At 48.4% G+C, this 20,218-nt stretch overlaps 1 protein-coding gene across 5 annotated transcripts in view; it reads left to right on the top strand.

The window, feature by feature from the left end:
• P2RY6 (pyrimidinergic receptor P2Y6) overlaps positions 1–20,218 on the top strand; it is a 55,451-nt gene that overhangs the window by 30,281 nt on the left and 4,952 nt on the right. Inside the window, exon 1 of one of the 5 annotated variants that reach the window (XM_048493965.1) lies at positions 5,070–5,173. The exons of the other annotated variants lie outside the window; for them this stretch is intronic. The gene's annotated coding sequence lies outside the window, so the exon portion shown is untranslated. Of the gene's footprint in view, positions 1–5,069; positions 5,174–20,218 lie in introns of those variants that run through there. 5 annotated transcript variants of the gene reach the window in all.

Below are 20,218 nucleotides of genomic sequence, written 5' to 3'. Positions count from 1 at the left end.
TTACAGAAGTTGTGGCAAAATTCTGCGCGCTAGTATGTGAAAAATGCAGTCTTTGATAATACAATGTATAGGCATTTAATTGCCAAGGTTTTATCCACCATAATATTGTCATTCTAACTGAAGAAGAAGAGGAAGAAGAAGAAGGAGGAGGAGGAGGAGGAGGAGGAGGAGGAGTTTGGATTTATAGCCCCCCTTTCTCTCCTGCAGGAGACTCAAAGGGGCTTACAATCTCCTTGCCCTTCCCCCCTCACAACAAACACCCTGTGAGGTAGGTGGGGCTGAGAGAGCTCCGAGAAGCTGTGACTAGCCCAAGGTCACCCAGCTGGCGTGTGTGGGAGTGCCCAGGCTAATCTGAATTCCCCAGAGAAGCCTCCACAGCTCAGGCGGCAGAGCTGGGAATCAAACCCGGTTCCTCCAGATTAGATACACGAGCTCTTAACCTCTACGCCTCCTACGCCACTGCTGCTCCTCTGTTGTATAACATTTTGTAATTATTGTTCCTTGCTATATATGCTGTGATATTATGCAGATGCGACTTTTTTAAAATCTGGCCAATGGCCATATAAATAAATTGATTGATTGAATAGATTGATTTATTCCTGCTCCGTTGGTGGGCCCGAGCAGGCCACGGTGTTCGTTTTGCTCTCTCCGACTCTCCACTTCGGCAAAATCTTGCATGGAGCGGCTATATACTTACCCTTTATCCAGCTTCCAGATGTGGGATCCTCGGCTTCACACTTCGGTGTGGGTTTTTTTATTCAAACATCTGCAATATCTCAGCGGCCTCTGAAACGGCCCTCGTGTGCGCGCGTGTGTACTTTGCCGAGCGATTGTTACAAGCGTTCAGGAGGTCGGTCCCGCGGGGAGAGGTTTATTTGTGCTTTTGATCAAAGCGCCGCATTGTTCCGGATGCGCCTGACCCTGCCGTCACCTCCAACATGATGTGAGCCCACCCTGGTGTCTCCCATTGACACACAGTCCAGGAACTGCATGGGGCCAAAGGTCTTGCTCCCTCGACGCGCCTGAGATGTTCAACACCCACACATCTGCAAGCGATGCCGGCGCCGGTTTCTGGTTCGAAGGGCCTTTTGGAGTGCAGGAACCAAAGGGCTGCAGCCGGGGCGTTTCTCAGAGCAATCCCATGCCCAGTTCCCCTAGACAACCAACAGCAATCGATGGGCTTCCACACAGATCTGCTTTGTATTGCGGCATCTGGCAGCGGCATACCGACATAAAATGGAGCCCAGGGCAAGAACTGGGGTTTCCACTCGCCCCCAAAACAGAGTTTTCTGCCCCCCCAATGGGTGCGCAGGGGGTAGAAGAAGAGGAAGAAGAAGAAGAAGAAGAAAAGGAGGAGGAGGAGGAGGAGGAGGAGGAGGAGGAGGATTCTGCTCACAACAGAATGTTCTGGGGGATGCTGATTCAAAGGGTCACAGAAACATACAATCCTAGAGTTGCAGTGGCGTAACTAGGCAAACTGGAGCCCTGGGCAAAACCTGAGTTTGATGCCCCCCCAGGCGCATGCCTGGTGCAATACGCACCCCCCCTTGTAGCTATACCCAGTGGCGTATCTAGGCAAACTGGAGTTTGGTGCCCCCCCCCATGGGCAGCCACCCTCCCCCACTGTGACCAAGCAGTGATTTTTTTACACCAGGTCGTTTCAAAGTCACCATCACATTATAGAACATGTCCCAACTCACAAATCTGAACACAGAGTCTTTACTAGACTCTGCAGGCCAAAAAATGGGAAAACACTGAAAATGCAAAAAATCCCACAAACGAACCTGCAGTTTTTGCGCCCCCCACAAGGCGGCGCCCTGGGCAACTGCCCACTTTGCCCAATGGGAGGAACGCCTCTGTAGAGTTGCAAGAGACCAGAAGGGCCATCAAGTCTAACACCCAGCCATGCAGGAACACACAATCAAAGCAGTGTGGAACAAGGGGTGTGACTTTTGTCTAGGCTGGACCTCCTCAGATTTCAAGGGAGGATTTCCAGGACTGAATGTTCCCCCAGATGTGCGTACATCCCTGCTCACAGAAATCTAGCATCTCGGGGAGAAGGGGCAGTTGATCGTGACGGAATTTCAGATTCCTGTTCAGCCTAAAAGCTCTCTGGGGGGCTTGCAGAAAGGCTGCTGTTTCTGACCCTAGCCTACCTCACAGAGTTGTTGTGAAGACAAAACTGGGGGAGCTTCGTGAACTCTGTGTTTGGAAAACTGGAATTAAATAAAAAACGTGATCAGATCAAAGCCGGACGACTCCGCAGGGCCCCTGAAACTTTGTTCCAACATCACGCAGCGATCTTTGTGTCCTGGATTTATTTTGTCAACTCGAATTTGAAATCCTAGGAGGTCTCCCTTCCCGAGGGCAGGGTTGAAACTTGCGCCAGGGCGCAACGGGGCCCCGCAGAGCATTCTTTTGCGAGTGCAAAGGAAGGGAGCTCCGGTTTAATCACAAAACAATTCTTTAATTGGCTGCTTGTGGAATGTGCCCCCCTCCCAGGTATTCAGTTCCCCCCCCCACACACACACACACTGGTTGTTTTTGCATAACAGAAGTCAATTCCCAGCGATGCTTTAAACATTTAGAAGAGGAGGAAGAGAAATCAGCTTCTTTTGCTTCGCCTGAGCCAACCCCCTGGTGCCAGAAATGCCTGAGCTGAGATCAAAAGACAAAGCATTTTGGGGGCTGAGATGGAGCTACAGCTGCTGAGTCAGTCCCGATTCTGTGACCTCGTAATTATACAAATTAAATCCTTTTTCATCTAGTGCACGAGGCAAAACTCTGTTTTTGGGCAAGTCACGCAGGCCGAACCTTTAACAAAGCTGTCCCTTCCCTGACCTACATTTTTATCGGGCGGGTACGTTCCAAAGCAGGGCTCCCCAACCTTCTTGGATCTGCAGACACCTGTGGAATTTGGTTTTTTTAAATGTGTTTATTATTGGATGTATTCGCCGCCTTTCTCTAAAAGCTCGGGTTTCCATCATTTTATAAAATCATTATGAAAACCATGATAACTGGCTGCTTCTGCGGTGCAGTGTAGCGGTTAAGAGCAGGTGCACTCCAATCTGGAAAACCAGGTTTGATTCCCCGCTGTGCTACTTGAGCTGTGGAGGCTTATCTGGGGAACCAGATTAGTTTGTGCACTCCAATACATGCCAGCTGGGTGACCTCGGGCCAGTCACAGTTCTTTGGAGCTCTCTCAGCCCCACCAACCTCACAGGGTTTTTGTTGTGGGGGGGGGGGGAGGGAAAAGGAGATTGTAAGCCCCTTTGAGACTCCTTACAGGAGAGAAAGGGGAGATATAAATCCAAACTCCTCCTACTCCTCCTCCTCTTCATCATCATCATCATCATCATCATCATCATCATCATCATCATCATCATCATCATCATCATCATCATCATGTCATGCCCTTATATAAAGCCGTGGTGCGACCACACTTGGAGTACTGTGTTCAGTTCTGGTCGCCACATCTTAAAAAGGATATCGAAGAGAGAAAAAGTGCAGAGAAGGGCAACAAGGATGATTGAGGGACTGGAGCACCTTCCTTATGAGGAGAGGCTGCAGCGTTTGGAACTCTTTAGTTTGGAGAGGAGACGTCTGAGGGGGGATATGATTGAAATCTATAAAATTATGCATGGGGTAGAAAATGTTGACAGAGATAAAATTTTCTCTCTTTCTCACAATACTAGAACCAGGGGGCATTCATTGAAAATGCTGGGGGGAAGAATTAGGACTAATAAAAGGAAACATTTCCTCACGCAACGTGTGATTGGTGTTTGGAATATGCTGCCACAGGAGGTGGTGATGGCCACTAACCTGGATAGCTTTAAAAGGGGCTTGGACAGATTTATGGAGGAGAAGTCGATCTCTGGCTACCAATCTTGATCCTCCTGGATCTGAGATTGCAAACGCCTTAGCAGACCAGGTGCTCAGGAGCAGCAGCAGAAGGCCATTGCTTTCACCTCCTGCCTGTGAGCTCCCAAAGGCACCTGGTGGGCCACTGCGAGTAGCAGAGAGCTGGACTAGATGGACTCTGGTTTGATCCAGCTGGCTTGTTCTTATGTTCTTATCATGTCCCCGTTGGCTGTTTTGCCTTTGTATTGAGTATTCAGATACACGTTCCGATTCTTTCAAAAGTGCCATCTTTCAAAATAGGTGCCCCCTTTCTCACAGGTATCCAAAGAAGCACCTTACAAAATTAGACCAAAAAGTCCATCTCAGCCACGCCCTGAAAATTTGGTTTGTCTCTAAGCTGCTACTAGATTCGAATTTCGCTCATGTAAGCCAGTATCCTGTTTCCGACTAGCAGAATGGTTCTGGAAAGTTCTACAGGAAGCCGTGAAGACAGCTGCCCTCTCTCTTCCTCCCCAGAACCTGCTATTCAATGGTATAGTGCGTCTGAACGTGGAAGTTCGATAGCAGTTGTGACTGAAAGCAGCAGCCGGCAGATTCAGGAGGCAAAGATAGTTTCAGGGGGGAGCTGTGTCGGGTTGCAGAGAAGAGCTGGATTTGAGTCCAGTAGCAATTTAGAGGCCAGCAAGTCTTTCGGGATGTCAGCTGTTGAAAATCAGAACTCCCTTTGTCAGATCCAAATAAGAACGGAGGTCCCTATCTGACGAAGAGAGCTTTGCCTCTCGAAAGCTTCTACCCCGGAAATCTCCAAAGTGCTGCTGACTCCAATGAAAACTAGCTATCTCTGAAGATACCTGTATTTTTTCTCCCCTCCTTCCCCACACAGTTGTGGTTGACGGCTACCCCATGCGTCAACTGCATGGGCCAGTTCTCTGTTAGTCCAAAAGTAGAGCTCTGTCGAACTTCCTCTTGCTGGAACCCAGACAGTTTCCTTCTCCCGAAACCCCGCTTCTGATGGGAGCGAGGACGCCTTTGTGCCAGCCAACCCATAACCAGGATGTGGTTACTGGACGGGTCAGATTTGCTGATCCTATCTATCGCTGGTTCGTTGGTTGGCACCCGGCCAGCTGGCGTCCCTCGTCTGCGTACACAGCTCCCTTGGGGAGCCTATAAAGGGCATCTCCAGTGAGGAAGGCGCTCAGTTTAGCCCAAAGGGCCAAGCGGAGCCAGTCAGGGCACAAGACGACAGCATCTTCTGTGCGCACGTGACGAGTATCCATCCCTTTGGTGGCCTGCTAGACCTCTTGAAGGAGCGGTGAGTAGCCAATGGGGCGAATAGGGTTAAGCCAGGGGTCTGCAACCTGTGGCTCTCCAGATGCTCATGGACTACAAATCCCATCAGCCCCTGCCAGCATGGTAGTCCATGAGCATCTGGAGAGCCACAGGTTAAGAATATAAGAACATAAGAACTAGCCTGCTGGATCAGACCAGAGTCCATCTAGTCCAGCTCTCTGCTACTCGCAGTGGCCCACCAGGTGCCTTTGGGAGCTCACACGCAGGAGGTGAAAGCAATGGCCTTCTGCGGCTGCTGCTGCTCCTGAGCATCTGGTCTGAGATCAAAGAGGATCCAGATTGGTAGCCATAGATCGACTTCTCCTCCATCAATCTGTCCAAGCCCCTTTTAAAGCTATCCAGGTGAGTGGCCATCACCACCTCCTGTGGCAGCATATTCCAAACACCAATCACAGGTTGTGTGAAGAAGTGTTTCCTTTTATTAGTCCTAATTCTTCCCCCCAGCATTTTCAATGGATGCCCCCTGGTTCTAGTATTGTGAGAAACAGGGAGAAATGTCTCTCTGTCGACATTTTCTACTCCATGCATAATTTTATAGACTTCTATAGGTTGCAGACCCCTGGGTTAAACTGACGAAATTAATCACTGTTGCCTCAGGGGGAATCGGACCTGGAAATCTTCTTGAGTCCACCATCATGTAGCTCCAATGTCATATTTTCATTGAGTACACAGTTTTATGGAGCTCCTTCTCCCATGTCTTAGTCGCTGGTTTTCTCCTCTGTTTCTGGTTTTCTTGAACTATATTCAGTGGTGGGATCCAAAAATTTTAGTAACAGGTTCCCATGGTGGTAGGATTCAAACAGTGGCATAGCGCCAGTGGGGCTGGGCGGGGCACGACGGGGGCGTGGCCGGGCATTCCGGGGGCGGGGCAGTAATAATTTCTCTGTTACTGTAAAAAACTCTTACTGTAAAAAAAAGTTCCTAATTTCCAGCCGGTATCTTTCTGTCCATAATTTAAACTCATTCTAGCAAGTCCTACTGTGTACGGCCAACAGAAACAACTACTTCTCCTCTAATTGACTGCCTGTCAAATACTTAATACTTTCAAATACTTAATTTTGTTTCTAGAAATCAAAAGAAGGAGACTTTCCTTAAACAAGGAACCATATTTCTAAAACATGTTTTTAAAACAGCTCAACAGGGAGAATTTTCTACCTTCGCTAACCAGCCACATAGGAAACAACGGGACTTTATGATTTTTGGACCTAATGGGATTTCTAACAGAAAAGCAGACCCGATTAGCAACCCCCTCTCGGCACACACAAATAATTAGTAACCTACTCTCGGGAACTGGTGAGGACCTGCTGGATCCCACCTCTGACTATATTGCATCTTTGTAGCCTGATACTTTGCAGCACCCCTCTCACCTTCTGTCTGGGATATAAATGTAAGATTCTACACTTACGCAGGAAAAAACCGAAATGCACAGATATAGGATGGGTGACACCTGGTTTGACAACACTACCTGCGAAAGGGATCTGGTAGTCTTAGTAGACCACACAAACTGAACATGAGTCAGTAGTGTGACGCGGCGGCCAAGGAAACCAATGCAATTCTGGGCTGCATCAATAGGAGTCTAGTGTCTAGATGGAGGGATGTAATTGTACCCCTCTATTCTATATTGGTTAGACCTCATCTGGAATATTGTCTGCAGTTCTGGGACCCGCAATTTAAGAAGGATATTGACAAGCTGGAACGGGTCCAGAGGAGGGCAGCCAAAATGGTCAAAGGTCTGGAATCCATGCCCTACGAGGAGAGACTCAGGGAGCTGGGGAGGTTTAGTCTGGAGAAGCGATGGTTAAGAGGTGACATGATAGCCATGTTTAGATATTTGAAGGGATGTCATGTTGGTGAGGGAGCAAGCTTGTTTTCTGCTGCTCCAGAGACTAGGACCAGGAGTCATGGGTTCAAGGAGAAGGAGAAGAGATTCCACCTAAACATCTGGAAAAACTTTCTGACAGTCAGGGCTGTTGGACAGCGGAATTCACTACCTCGGAGTGTGGTGGAGTCTCCTTCTTTGGAGATTCTTAAAGAGAGGCTGGTTGAACATAAGAACATAAGAACAAGCCAGCTGGATCAGACCAGAGTCCATCTAGTCCAGCTCTCTGCTACTTGCAGTGGCCCACCAGGTGCCTTTGGGAGCTCACATGCAGGATGTGAACACAATGACGATGTGAACATGTGTCAGGAGTGCTATGATTGTGTGTTCCTGAACAGCAGGGGTTTGGACGATGGCCCTTGGTGGTCTCTTTCAACTCTATGAGTCTATGACTCAATGTTCCCTATCCCTACTTTGATGAAGGAAACTTCGACTGTTGTAAACTAATAGCCCAAACGTATGGCTGGTCTTTGAGGTGCTACTGGAGTTGAATCTAGCACCATTTATTTTCATTTCATGTCCCTATAAAATATGTAATTAAAGGAAATGTATGTGTGGATGCTGATGCCCATATTGGGGGCCTCTCTGAAGGGTCAGGCACATCCTGGGAGGGTTCCAGTGCTCAGTGGCAAAGCTTGGCATGCAGACCAATCCCAGGTTTCCAGGTTCAATCCCGGGCATCTCCAGTTAAGAGGTCCAGGCAGCAGGCGATGTGAAAGACCTCCGTCTTAGAACCTGCCAGTAGATAATACCAACCTTGACAAACTGGTGGTCTCAGCATAGCGCAGCTTCCTGAGTGTATTAGCCATGGTAGCTAAATGGATCCTAACAATCAACTCTATCTTTAAGAGTGCAATGTCAACGTTAGCCCAAATAAATTTAAAAATATACACGTTGCCCTCTGGCTGTGTCCAATCTTATATATTGATCTTACATATTGCTAAACAACTTAACACTGCTATTTGTATTTACATTTCCTTATTTCTCGGACAAAGTTCTTAAAGATACAGCACAAGTCTTCCAACCCTTATAACTAAACATAATCCCCTATAACTAAACATAGTCCATATTCCAATTCTGTAGGTTCTACATAAAAATGTATAGAACGTTTTTCGTGTGTCTTCCTCACACCGTACTTTAAATGCATCGTTTTTTAAATGCATAGTCCATATTCCAAATGCATAGTCCATATTCCAAATGCATAGTCCATATTCCAATGCATAGTCCATATTCCAAATGCATAGTCCATATTCCAATGCATAGTCCATATTCCAATTAAATGCATAGTCCATTTAAATGCAATAGTCCTTTAAATTTAATAGTCCTTTAAATCCAATAGTCCTTTAAATTTAATAGTCCTTTAAATGCATAGTCCATATTCCAATTCTGTAGGTTCTACATAAAAACGTATAGAACGTTTTTCGTGCGTCTTCCTCACACCGTACTTTAAAGGCATCGTTTTTATGTAGAACCTACAGAATTGGAATATGGACTATATGGAACTGACGCTTTGTTTCTGAACAAAGAATTGAATGGATCAAGTGATTATTTATGTTTAGTTATAAGGGTTGGAAGCCTTATGCTGTATCTTTAAGAACTTTGTCAGAGAAAACAAGGAAATGTAAATACAAATAGAAGTGTTAAGTTGTTTAGTTATATGTAAGATCAATATATAAGATTGGACACAGCCAGAGTGCAATGTGTGTATTTTTGAATTTATTTGAGCTAAATGGACCCTCCATGTTCAGAGGTAGTGTACCTGAGAGTGCCAGCTGCTTTGCAGAATGACAGCATCGGAGAGTTTTTGCCTGCATGCCCTGCCTCCGGAGTGCTCAGAAACATCTGGGTTTCCACAACAAAAGACAGACCCCCAACTAAATTTGAAATTTCTTCCAATTCCCCCTTTCTGCGTCAACCCCCTTTACAGAGGCTTCCTCCCTTGGAAAACATTAATATTTACTTCCTTACTTACGTACTATGTTTCTAGTCTGCCTTTCTTACTGAGCCTCGGAGCAGATTGTATGGTGTAAATCGATGCAAACAGTGGGATGGGGCAATGCCCGAAGACTAGGATTGCAGAAACCTGCAATGAGCACAGGGCATTGGGCCACAGGTTCAAGCCCCTGGAATCCCCACTTAAAAGGATCAGGAAGGAAATGATGTGAAAGACCTCCGCTTAAGATCCTGGAGAGCCTCTGTCAGTCAGAATAGACGTCAGTATGAGACAGCGTCACACGTTCATGATTTATAGAACATAGTTCTGAACATAATTTGCATAGCCTGATCTCATCAGATCTGGGAAGCTAAGTAGGGCTGGCCCTGCTTAATTCTTGGATGGAAGAGCACCCAGGAACTCCAGGGTTGCTATGCAGAGGCTAGAGGAGGAGCTACAAGGGGGATCAGGGTGTGTGTGTGTTCCAACAGGCGCGTGCTTGGGGCGCAAACATTCAGGTTTGTGGGTTTTGTGTTTTTAGTGTTTTTTCTGTTTTTGGCCTGCAGGGGGCGCAGTTTTTAGGCCAGCAGCACCAAAATTTCAGGGATGTTTTGGGAGACTCTCCTGATGATACCACCCAGGTTTGGGGAGGTTTGGTTCAGGGGGTCCAAAGTTATGGACTCCCAAATGTGGTGCCCTCATCCCCCATTGTTTCCAATGGGAGCTACCCTGTTTCCCCGAAAATAAGACATCCCCTGAAACTAAGACACAGTAGAGGTTTTGCTGAAGTGCAAAATATAAAGCATCCCCCGAAAGTAAGACGCATCAAAGTTTTTGTTTGGAAGCATGCCCATCGACCAGAACATGCAGCTGTGGAGCGGGAAAATAAGACATCCCCTGAAAATAAGACATAGCGCATTTTGGGGAGCAAAAATTAATATAAGACACTGTCTTATTTTCGGGGAAACACGGTAATAGGAGATGGGGCTACACTTTGAGGGTCCATAACTTTGGACCCCCTGAACCAAACTTCACCAAACCTGGGTGGTCTCATCGGGAGAGTCCCCTAAAGATACCCTGAAAGTTTGGTGGCGCTAGCCTAAAACTGCGCCCCCTGCAGGCCAGAAACTTAAAAAAACATTTAAAAATTAAAAAAAACACAAACGAGGGGGGCGGGGGCGGGGAGAGATGCGCAAAACTCAGATTTCGCACCGGGCTCCATTTTCCCTAGCCACGCCTCTGGCAGAGGCAAGCAGTGGTCAACCACCTCTGTCTTTTACCTTGACCTAGATGGGCCAGGCTAACTTGATGTCCTCAGATCTTTGAAGCTAAGCAGAGCTGGCCCTGGTCAATCTTTGGATGGGAGACCACCCAGGAAGCCCAGGGTTGCTACGCAGAGGCAAGCAGTGGTAAACCACCTCTGTCTTTTACCTTGACCTAGATGGGCCAGGCTAACTTGATGTCATCAGATCTTTGAAGCTAAGCAGAGCTGGCCCTGGTCAATCTTTGGATGAGAGACCACCCAGGGAGCCCAGGGTTGCTACGCAGAGGCAAGCAGTGGTAAACCACCTCTGTCCATCTCTTGCCTTGAAGACCCTACCAGGTCACTGCAAACCGGCTGTGATTTGGTGGCGCTTTTCACCAGAGGCCACGCTTGAGAAGGGGACGCTCTGCCTGCAATTCTTCAGACCACCCTCCCCCACCGGATCTATGAATGAACGTACCGGGCCCGCCTGTCCACAGAGGCAGTTGAGCAATCCTGCAGCTGTCGCAGAGGCCCGGCTGGCACACCCTGGGCACGCCGTTTCCTCCCCCTTCCCTCCCCCCCCCCACTCCACACCCTGGGATATTTCATAGTGCAGCTTGCTGGAAAGAGGAAGCCAGGTGGGTGTCACTTTCGGAGGACAGGGGGTGGTGGCCGTGAGCAGGGAGCGGGAAATCTCCACCTTTGCTAGAGGGTTAGAATTTTTTAAAAGGAAAGGCAGAAGGGCCATTCGGCCGGCTGTGGACACAGCGCGAGGCTGCGTGTTCGGTTAGGAAAAGGAATTACTCCAGAAGTGCGGCTAAGTAAGTTGAGTGGGTTATTTTGCTGTCATGTGATGCAGGACCTCCCATTTCTCGGTGATCTATTATTATTATTATTATTATTATTATTATTATTATTATTATTATTATTATTATTATTATTATTATTATTATTATTATTATTATTATTATATTGATACAAAAACAGTTATACCCAGCAAACAAGATCAATATGCTGGATTTTGTATTACATCACACTTCGGACACTTCCCAAGCGTCTAGGACTGTGTGATGTATCGACGAATAATGCGTGCAGAGCCGAGTAGGGTGGCCTTTTGCAGCTGACGTATGGCGATTTTGTCAGCGCCGATTGTTTTTAAGCGCCATCCAAGGTCTTTCGGCACTGCACCCAGTGTGCCGATCACCACTGGGACCACCTTTGCTGGTTTGCGCCAGAGTCTTTGTAGTTCAATCCTTAAATCCTCGTATCGTGTAAGTTTTTCCAGTTGCTTCTCATCAATTCTGCTGTCACCAGGAATTGCAACATCGACTATCCACACTTTCTTTTTTTCCACAAGGTCAGGAGTATTGTGTTCCAAAACTTTTGTCAGCCTGAATTCGGAAGTCCCAGAGTAGTTTTACGTGTTCATTTTCAGTGACCTTTTCAGGTTTGTGATTCCACCAGTTCTTTGTCACAGGCAGATGGTAGTTGTGGCACAAGTTCCAGCGAATCATCTGAGCAACAGTATTATGCCTCTGCTTGTAGTCCGTCTGCGCGATCTTCTTGCAGCAGCTAAGTATGTGATCTATTGTTTCGTCTGCTTCCTTGCAGAGTCTGCACTTGGGATTGTTGTTGTTGTTGTTGTTGTTATTATTAATTTGATTTGATTTGATGAACCGCCCTACCCCCGGAGGGCTCAGGGCGGTGTACAACAACAAACAACAACACAATAAAACAAATCGAATAGCCCCAGTTAAAATAATACAGAACCTTAAAACTATAAAACTATAGCAGCAGTAACCGTCTGTAGGTGATTAATAATAAGAGACGTCTGGTATCAGACCCCAGTGGTCAAACCCTGGGAGGGAGGGGGGTTGGCAGATGGTCAAATATATAGCCAATGCGCAGGGCAGCAAGAGGGGCGAGCTCAGTGGCCGGCCCCCGCAAAAGCTATCCAGCTAAAACAATGTGGAATAGCAGGCCAGGCAAAAGGAAATACTTGTTTACCCTTTAAGATTGGAATTTGCTGCCAGAGGAGATGGTGATGGCTATAGGCATAGATGACTGATAGATTCACGGCAGGGGCGTACTGCCCAGGGGGACATATCGGGTCAAATGTCCCTGGGCTGCGGCCATTTAGCCACGTGGGGGGTGAGAAATTGCCCGCACACCCCTCCTCCTTCCCCCCGGGTCCACACACTGACTTCAAGACCTGCAAGAAAATGTTGTTTGGTTGTGGGGGGGGCGGCCACCCATATGGGGGACGGGGGAGACTCATATTTTGCACCATTTCCCATAGATACGCCTCTGATTCATGGGCAATAGGTCTATTAGTGGCTACTGCCCTGGTTACTAGAGGAACTTCCATATTCAGGGGCAGTCTATCTCTGAATGCTAGTGCCAGGAGGTAAGGTCAGGGGAAGGCCTTAGCCTCCATGCCCAGTTGTTAGCCCTCTAGAGAAGGGGTCTGCAACCTGTGACTCTCCAGATGTTCATGGACTACAATTCCCATCAGCCCCTGCCAGCATGGCCCATTGCCATGAGAGCAGATGTTGGACTAGATCAAGGGTCTTCAAACTATGGCCCTCCAGATGTTCATAGACTACAATTCCCATGAGCCCTACCACTTGACCATTCTGGCAGGGGCTGATGGGAATTGTAGTCCATGCACATCTGGAGGGCCACAGTTTGGAGACCCCTGGACTAGATGGACCCTCACTGTTTTGATTCAGTGGTGCTCTTCTTAGGTTCTTACCAGCAGAAGGCCTCTGTACCCTGTTCTTGGACTTCCAGAAGATCTGGTTGGCTACTGTGCAAGACAGGTTACTAGACTAGATGGACCCTCACTGGTCTGATCTAGCAGGGTTCTTCCATGTTCTTATGAAGGCCTCAGCCTGTATGCCCTGCTTGTTGTTACTCTAGGGGACATTGTGTGAGACAGGTTGCTGGACTAGATGGACCATCACTGGTCTGATCCAGCAGAGCTCTCCTTAGGTTCCTACCAGCAGAAGACCTCTATGCCCTGTCCTTGGACCTCCAGAAGATCTGGTTGGCTGCTGTGCAAGACAGGGTACTAGATCAGATGGACATCCCGCATCTGATCCAGCAGGGCCCTTCTTGTGTTCCTGCGGAAGCTCCTCCTTTCCTACCTGACAGCCTGGAGAGCTTCTTGGAGTCCTACTAAGCCAGGTGGACCAGTGCTGGACCACCGATTTGGCGTGCGAAGGGTTCCCGGTTCGACCCCCCTGCTCTACAAGTAAAGATCTCAGGTCACAGGTGATGGGAAAGTTTCCCCACTGCTCGAGAACCTCCTGCTGGTGAAACAGCACGGATGAACCCAAGGTCTGATTTTTTTAAATTATTATTTGCAGCTTTGTAGGTTCAAAGCAGTGGCGTAGGAGGTGAAGAGCTCGTGTATCTAATCTGGAGGAAACAGGTTTGATTCCCCGCTCTGCCGCCTGAGCTGTGGAGGCTTATCTGGGGGATTCAGATTAGCCTGTGCACTCCCACGCATGCCAGCTGGGTGACCTTGGGCTAGTCACAGCTTCTCGGAGCTCTCTCAGCCCCACCCACCTCGCAGGGTGTTTGTTGTGAGGGGGGAAGGGCAAGGAGATTGTCAGCCCCTTTGAGTCTCCTGCAGGAGAGAAAGGGGGGATATAAATCCAAACTCCTCCTCCTCCTCCTCCCTCCTCCTCCTCCCTCCTCCTCCTCCTCCTCTTCTTCTTCTTCTTCTTCTTCTATTCACATCAAGTGAAATTTGTGACATTCCTCCACAAAGTCTGCTCTTGTGCCGTTTCTGTTTGGTGGTATTTGCAGCGTCTCCATAATGGCTTAGGTAGAATTGCACTTTTTTTTTTTCTTTTCCCGTGACTGTTCTTTGAATGGTGGCTTGGCCAACAGGAATAGAAGGGGAGACTTTTTCTAGGCAGAAAAAATAAAGGAATTAATGGAATGCCAGCTGCTTCAGATTTCTGTGTTTTGGGTGCTGTTCAAAGCACAGGTGGGACACCAGTAGAAAAAGGTAGCTTGATCCCATAAGAACATCAGAAGGAGCCAGCATTGCAGATTAGAATGCACCTGCTCTTAACCACTATGCCACATTGAAAGTGATGCTGTTTCAGGGTGGGGGATAATCATAAGAACATAAGAATAAGCCAGCTGGATCAGACCAGAGTCCATCTAGTCCAGCTCTCTGCTACTCGCAGTGGCCCACCAGGTGCCTTTGGGAGCTCACGTGCAGGAGGTGAAAGCAATGGCCTTCTGCTGCTGCTGCTGCTGCTCCCGAGCACCTGGTCTGCTAAGGCATTTGCAACCTCAAATCAAGGAGGATCAAGATTGGTAGCCATAACTTTGGACCCCCTGAACCAAACTTCACCAAACCTGGGTGGTATCATTAGGAGAGACTCCTAAAGATACCCTGAAAGTTTGGTGCTTCTAGCTTAACAATTGCACCCCTGACAGCAGGCACCCCCCAAATTTCCCCAGATTCTCCTTTTAAATCCACCCCCTTCAGCATGAATTTGAAGGGAGAATCTGAGGTCCTCAGTTTAGAAGAAGAAGAAGAAGAACAGTTTGAATTGAGTCTCCTGTAGGAGACTCAAAGGGGCTTACAATGTCCTTGCCCTTGCTCCCTCACAACAAACACCCTGTGAGGTGGGTGGGGCTGAGAGAGCTCCAAAAAGCTGTGACTAGCCCAAGGTCACCCAGCTGGCATGTGTGGGAGTGCCCAGGCTCATCTGAATCCCCCAGAGAAGCCTCCACAGCTCAAGTGGCAGAGCAGGGAATCAAACCCGGTTCCTCCAGATTAGAATGCACCTGCTCTTAACCACTACGCCACATTGAAAGTGATGCTGTTTCAGGGTGGGGGATAATCATAAGAACATAAGAATAAGCCAGCTGGATCAGACCAGAGTCCATCTAGTCTAGCTCTCTGCTACTCGCAGTGGCCCACCAGGTGCCTTTGGGAGCTCACATGTAGGAGGTGAAAGCAATGGCCTTCTGCTGCTGCTGCTGCTCCTGAGTACCTGGTCTGCTAAGGCCTTTGCAATCTCAGATCAAGGAGGATCAAGATTGGGAGCCATAGATCGACTTCTCCATAAATCTGTCCAAACCCTTTTTAAAGCTATCCAGGTTAGTGGCCATCACCACCTCCTGTGGCAGCATATTCCAAACACCAATCACGCAGAAGGCCATTGCTTTCACCTCCTGCACGTGAGCTCCCAAAGGCACGTGGTGGGCCACTGCGAGTAGCAGAGAGCTGGACTAGATGGACTCTGGTCTGATCCAGCTGGCTTGTTCTTATGTTCTTATGTTCTTAAGGCCCTTGCTTTCACCTCCTGCACGTGAGCTCCCAAAGGCACCTGGTGGGCCACTGCGAGTAGCAGAGAGCTGGACTAGATGGACTCTGGTCTGATCCAGCTGCCTTGTTCTTATGTTCTTATGTTCTTAAGGCCCTTGCTTTCACCTCCTGCAGGTGAGCTCCCAAAGGCACCTGGTGGGCCACTGCAAGTAACAGAGTGCTGGACTAGATGGACTCTGGTCTGATCCAGCTGCCTTGTTCTTATGTTCTTATGTTCTTATGTTTTGTACTCGGATGGGAGATCGCCAAGGAAGTCCAGGGGTTGTGACGCAGAGGCCAGCAATGGCAAGCCACCTCTGTTCCTCTCTTGCCTTGAAAACCACACGAGAGGTCTCCATAAATCAGCTGTGACTTGGTGATGTTTTCCACCACCACGCAGATAACGCCATCTGGCATCCTGCCCCCACAGGACAACGGAAACAACCCCGTTTCCCATGGGACTAAAGTGTCAGGGGAAAGCCTAGCTATCTACGTAGCGTGTGAAGCCATAAAGCAAAGATCGAGGAAAGAAAGTCCCAGAATAGCAGTGATAACATATAGCAGGCTGGTTACATATATCTTTTAGCGAGGTAGTTACATATGTCTTGTAGCAGTCACACTGGGTTAGGAGAATACTTCTCAGTCACTAGATACAATTCCCCTGACAATAAGGAAGATGGGCCAGTTGGCATAAAGCTACAATTTTGAAGGGGCCTGCTGGTGCACAATATTGGGTTTTGGTTGTTTTTTTTTAAGTTAGCAAGAATATCTTGCACCCCTGCTGGGGTATTTTGGTATCATCAAGGAGGAAGAAGAGAAGAGTTTGGATTTATGCCCCACCTTTCTCTCCTGTTAGGAGACTCAAGGTGGCTTACAAGCTCCTTTCCCTTCCTCTCCCCCCAACAGACACCTTGTGAGGCAGGTGGGGCTGAGAGAGTTCCGAGAGAACTGTGACTAGCCCAAAGTCACCCAGCAGGAACACAGGAATGTGGAAACACTTCTGGTTCACCAGATAAGCCTCTGCCACTCAGGTGGAGGAGTGGGGAATCAAACCCGGTTCTCCAGATTAGAATTCCCCTGCTCTGAACCATTCCTACCACGCTTGGCTTCCTTTCAAAGTGCTTTCCCATCAGCCTTTGCTTTTCCTCAAGCCCCTTGCCTGACGCTTCTGGGCTTTCTGAAATCTTTCCCTTCGCATGCAGCAGTCCGGCAGAGAGAGTGGGCACTTCACGTTTCCTGGGCACTAAAGAAGGACTTTGAAGCATAAATTTGGAAGGGGCCATAGAGGCCATCTAGACCAGCCCCCTGCTCAATGCAGGGTCAGCCGAGAGCATCCCGGACAAATGTTTGCCCGGCCACTGCTTAAAGGCTGTCAGTGAGGAGGAGCTCACCAGCTCCCATTCCACCGTTGAACTAGACCAGGAGTCTGCAACCTGCAGCTCTCCAGATGTTCACGGACTACAAATCCCATCAGCCCCTGCCAGCATGGCCAATTGACCATACTGGCAGGGGCTGATGGGATTTGTAGTCCATGGAAATCTGGAGAGCCGCAGGTTGCAGACCCCTGAACTAGACTGTTGAACAGCAGCCAAATTCCACTGCTGGCCAACTCTTACTGTAATTTTTTTCCCTAACATTCAGCTGGTTTTTTCCACCCATAATTTATACCCAGTATTGCGAGTCCTCTCCTCCGCTGCCAACAGGAACAGCTCCCTGCCCTCCTCTAGGCGACAAATACTTCAAGAAGAAGAAGAAGAAGGAGGAGGAGGAGGAGGAGGAGGAGTTTGGATTGATATCCCCCTTTCTCTCCTGCAGGAGACTCAAAGGGGCTGAGAATCTCCTTGCCCTTCCCCCCTCACAACAAACACCCTGTGAGGTGGGTGGGGCTGAGAGAGCTCCGAAAAGCTGTGACTAGCCCAAGGTCACCCCAGCTGGCATGTGCGGGAGTCCACAGGCTAATCTGAATTCCCCAGAGAAGCCTCCACAGCTCAGGCGGCAGAGCGGGGAATCAAACCCGGTTCCTCCAGATTAGATACACGAGCTCTTAACCTCCTACGCCACTGCTGCTCCAGAGTCCAATTATGTCCCCCTTCAACCTCCTCTCCTCCAGATTAAAGATTCCCAAGTCCCTCTGCCTTTCCTCGTAGGGCTCAATCTCCAGCCCCTCCCGCCCCCCCATCCTCGTTGCTCTCCTCTGTACCTGCTCCATTCGGTCCACATCCATTCTGTAGCAAAGCCTCCAGAACTGTACATGAACAGAATGCCAGTTGAGGCCTGACCAATGCAGTTTACAGCGGGGCAATGACATCTTGCAATTTGGATGTCATGCCTCTGTTGACGCAACCCAGGATCGCATTAGCCTTTTTTGCTGCTGCATCACACTGGCAGCTCATATTTAACTTACGGTCCTCCCATACCCTGAAATCTTGTTCACACACACTGCTACCCAGAATCAGTCCACCCTAGAGAGTCAGCGTGGTATAGTGGTTAAGAACAGGTGGATTCTAATCTGGAGAACTGGGTTTGATTCCCCACCTGAGTGGCAGAGGCTTATCTGGTGAACCAGATGTATTTCTGCACTCCTACACTCCTGCTGGGTGACCTTGGACTAGTCACAGTTCTCTCAGAACTCTCTCAGCCCCACCTACTTCCTAAGGTGTCTGTTGTGGGGAGAAGAAGGGAAAGGAGCTTGTAAGCCACCTTGAGTCTTTTTATAGGAGAGAAATCCAAACTCTTCTTTTCTTCTTCTTCTACAGCAGGACAATGACATCTTGCAATTGGGATGTTATGCCTCTGTTGATACACCCCAAGATCGCATTAGCCTTTTCAGTTGCTGCATCACACTGACAGCTCATATTTAACTCACGGTCCTCCCATACTCTGAAATCTTGTTCGCATACGCTGCTACCCAGAATCAGTCCACCCTAACTTGATCCTGTGATCTTTTCCTGGGTCAAATGGAGATCGCGTCAGCATACTGGGAACCCCAATGAATTGTCTGCTGTCCTTCTCCCTTCCTCTGAATCAAGTTCTCTGATCTGAAATGTGTGCGGTGGAGATGCTCGGCCTTTCCTTCCCACTGGGACGCCCTTGTTGCCATGAGCTAATCGCAACTCGATAGGCTCCAGGTGGAAAGAGGAGCCGGGTTTGTTTGTTGCTGGTATTCCTATTCCTCCTTTCTGTTGTGAAAAAGTTTCCAAGGCAGCAACCAGAGAAGAAGACAAAAGGCCATGTGAAAGAATCGAAGTAATTACACAGAGGGTGTTGTTTTCTGGATCTTTAAAAAAGAAAAGGCTCTTCAGAAGGCCACTGGGATGAACACAGAGGACTAAAGTTACCATAACCTCAGTCTTTGAAAGGGTATCGTTTTGGGAAGGTTCCAGGGAACCACGTGGGTCAGATGCAGAATCGAAACACAAAGGCCACGAATACCTTTGAGGAGGCCCCACTGAAGAAGCACAGAAAAATGTACAAACGTTTTGAGTTCTCCGGAACTCTTCATCGGGCTGGATGAGGGTAGAAAACGGCCTGTTGAAAAATCCCAGGAGATTTGGGAGTGGAGCGGGGGGGGGGGGGGTTGGGGAGGGGAGGGGCCCTCCGTGGGGTATAATGCACAGAGGCCCCATCCGCACGGGCAGAATAACGCACTTTTCAATCCACTTTTCACAATTGTTTGCAAGTGGATTTGGCTGTTCCGCACGGCAAAATCCAGCTGCAAAGTGCATTGAAAGTGGATTGAAAGTGTATTATTCTGCATGTGCGGAAGAGGGCGGAGTCTGCTTTCCAAAAGAGCCATTTTCTCTTGAGAACTGGCTTGTATAGTTCGGATAGCAACTGTAATTCTGGGAAGATTCCAGGCTACAGCTGATGGTGCGTGGTTGACAGTGGGGGAAATGAGATGTCTCAGGCCGTGCTCTTAAAGCCTCTCGATCTTTGGGGAAGAACTAGAGTGGGTGGCATCTCCCAGCTGAAGATAGAAAAGCCGCTCGTTGGTTGGGTTTGTAGAATGAAACGTGCAGGCCTCTTCAAAGGCTGAGCACAGAGTGAGGCAAGGATGTGGCCAGGCGGGTTTCCTTTGAGAGGTTAGTCAAGAGGCAGGACAGCACCCAGGTAGCAAACTTCACTGCACCGAAGTCAGTGGTGGGATCCCAAAATTTTAGTAACAGGTTCCCACGGGGGTGGGATTCAAACAGTGGCGTAGTGCCAATGGGGCCGGGCGGGGCACGACGGGGGCGTGGCCGGGCATTCCGGGGGCGGGGCATTAATAATTTCTCTGTTACTGTAAAAAACTTTTACTGTAAAAAAAAGTTCCTAATTTCCAGCTGGTATCTTTCTGTCCATAATTTAAACTCATTCTAGCAAGTCCTATCGTCTGCTGCCAACAGAAACAACTACTCCTCTAATTGACTGCCTCTCAAATACTTAATACTGTCAAATACTTAATTTTGTTTCTAGAAATCAAAAGAAGGATACTTTCCTTAAACAAGGAACTTTCCCATATTTCTAAAACGTGTTTTTAAAACAGCCCAACAGGGAGAATGATCCCGTTTTCTACCTTCGCTAACCAACCACATAGGAAACAACAGGACTTTATGGTTTTTGGATCTAACG

Source organism: Sphaerodactylus townsendi, linkage group LG04 (genome assembly GCF_021028975.2).
Source record: "Sphaerodactylus townsendi isolate TG3544 linkage group LG04, MPM_Stown_v2.3, whole genome shotgun sequence".
Taxonomy (NCBI): Eukaryota; Metazoa; Chordata; class Lepidosauria; order Squamata; family Sphaerodactylidae; genus Sphaerodactylus; species Sphaerodactylus townsendi.
The sequence above is the reverse complement of the archived record's forward strand: the minus strand, read 5'-3'. Positions and strand labels throughout refer to the sequence as shown.